The sequence below is a fragment of the Myotis daubentonii genome, chromosome X (genome assembly GCF_963259705.1).
Source record: "Myotis daubentonii chromosome X, mMyoDau2.1, whole genome shotgun sequence".
In the NCBI taxonomy this organism is placed as follows: Eukaryota; Metazoa; Chordata; class Mammalia; order Chiroptera; family Vespertilionidae; genus Myotis; species Myotis daubentonii.
Window position 1 is genome coordinate 103886248 of NC_081861.1, and position 2823 is coordinate 103889070.

Below are 2823 nucleotides of genomic sequence, written 5' to 3' on the forward strand. Positions count from 1 at the left end.
CCCGATATGTTCCATGCATGCCCCCTAATGGTCAGCATGCATCATAGCAACAGGTTGTTCGGTTGTTCAGTTGTTTGGAAATTTGGTCTATTTGCATATTAGGGTTTTATATATAAAGACTAGAGGCCCGGTGCACAAAAATTTGTGCACTCGGGGTGGGGGGAGGGGGGCCCTCAGCCTGGCCTGTGCCCTCTCACAGTCTGGGACCCCTCGGGAGATAACGACTTGCTGGCTTAGGCCTGCTCCTGGGTGGCAGAGGGCAGGCCCAATCCCTAGGTGCAGCCCCTGGTCAGTCTCAGAGCAGGGCTGATTGGGGAGTTGGGGCGCCGCCCCCTGCCATGCACAGGGCAGGGAAGATTGGGAGGTTGCGATGCCACCCTCAGTCACGCTCAGGGTAGGGCCGATTGGGGGGTTGGGGCACCGCCCCCTGTCACACTCAAGACAGGGTCGATGGGGAGGTTGTGGCACCACCGCCTGTTCCGCACAGAGCAGGGTCAATCAGGGGGTTGGGGAGCTCCCCCCTGTCATGCACAGAGCAGGGCCCATCAGGGGGTTGGGGAGCTCCCTCCTGTCATGCACAGAGCAGGGCCCATCAGGGGGTTGAGGAGCTCCCCCGTCACTCACAGAGTAGGGCCGATAGGGGAGTTGGGGCACCACCCCCTGTCACACTCAGGGCAGGGCAGATCAGGGGGTTGGGGGGCCATCCTCTATCACCCACTGAGCAGGGCCGATCAGGGGGTTGGGGCGCCGCCACTGTCACACTCAGAGCAGGGCCAATGGAGAGGTTATGGCTCTACCCAATCACACATAGAGCAGGGCCCATGGGGGGGAGGAGGGTTGGGGCACCGCACCTTGTCACCCACAGAGCAGGGCCGATCAGGGGGTTGGGGCGCCACACTCTGTCACACACAGAGCCGCAGGGTGATCAGGGGGTTGGGGAGCTCCCCCCTATCAGGCACAGAGCAGGGCTGATCAGGGGCTTGGGGCGCCTTCCTCTGTCACGAACAGAGCAGGGCGGATAGGGAGGTTGTGGCCCCGCCCCCTGTCACACACAGAGCCACAGGGCGATCAGGGGGTTTGGGCGCTGCCCCCTGTCACGCTGATCCCGGTGCCGGGAGGCCTCTCAGCTCCTCTGATCCCGGTGCTGGGAGGCATATTACCCTTTTACTATAAAGGATAGAGGCCTGATGCATGGGTGGGGCTGGCTGGTTTGCCCTGAAGGGTGTCCTGGTTCAGGGTGGGGGTCCCCACTGGGGTTCCTGGCCAGCCTGGGTGAGGGGATGATGGCTGTTTGCAGCTGGTTACACACCCTTCAGGGTGGGGGTCCCCACTGGGGTGCCTGGCCAGTCTGGGTGAGGGGCTGAGGGCTGTTTTCAGGCTGACTGAAGCTCCCAACTGCTCCTTTTTTTTCTTTTTCTTTTTATTCTGGGCCAGCTTTAGCTCTGTCTCCAGCTCTGAGGCCTCTGCTGCCGAAAGAAGGTATCTGGTATGTTTCCATTCTATAATCGAAACTCAGTATCAACTCCAGCTCTGAGATCCCGGGCTCGCTGAAAGCAGATTTCTGGGGTTTTGTTTAGTTTCTATATTTGTTAAAATGTTTCTTAAACTGCAAGCTCAGAGGCTGGCAAGGCAGGCGGGGAACTTTGGTTTCCTCCATCACTGAAGCAAGCAAGCCTCATGTTAGTTTCAAGCTGCCCGGCTGCTGGCCGCCATCTTGGCTGGCAGTTAATTTGCATATCTCGCTGATTAGCCAATGGGAAGGGTAGCAGCCGTACACTAATTACCATGTTTCTCTTTTGTTAGATAGGATAAGGGTTTAACCTCCAAAATTTATAGGGAACTGTTATAACTTAACAAAAGGAAGATAAACAATTCAATCAAAAAAAAAATGGGCAAAGGACCTCAATAGCTACTTTTTGAAAGCGGACATACAGAAGGCCAGGAGACATATGAAAATATGCTAAAAGTCTCTAATTATCCAAGAAATGCAAATCAAAACGACAATGAGGTAGCATCTCACACCTGTCAGAATGGCTGTCATCAACAAATCAACAAATGACAAGTGCTGGAGAGGATGCAGAGAAAAAGGAACACTCGTGCACTGCTGGTGGGAATGCAGACTAGTGAAGCAACTGTGGAAGGCAGTATGGAGTTTCCTCAAAAAGTTAAAAATGGAAGTCCCATTTGACCCAGTGATCCCACTTCTAGGAATATATCCCAGGAAACCAGAAACACCAATCAGAAAGGATATATGCCTCCATATGTTCATAGCTGCACAATTTACAATAGCTAAGATTTGGAAAGAGCCTAAGTGCCCATCAGCAGATGAATGGATTAAAAAACTGTGGTACATCTACACAGTGGAATACTATAATGCTATAAAAAAGAAGGAACTTTTAACATTTGCAACTGCATTGATGGAACTGGAGAGCATTATGCTAAACGAAATAAGCCAGTTAGAGAAAGATAAATATCGCATGATCTCACTCATATGTGGGATATAATGATCAACATAATTTGATGAACAAGAATAGATCCAGAGACAAATGGCGGTGGGGGGGGAGGGGATTAGAGAGAAACCAAAGGGCTTGCATGCATCCATATTAGCATAATCAATGGACACAGACACTGGGGCAGTGGGTGCTTGCCCGGGGTGGGAATGCCTTGGGAGGTGTCAATTGGGGAAAAAGGATACATATGTAAAACTTTAGACAATAAAAAAGTAGTACAAATAAAAAAATAAATTACCTGTTTGAAGAAAAATGACGGAAAATTACCTTGATGTTGGGAAGAAAAGTCACACAAGTCCAAGAAGCACACAGA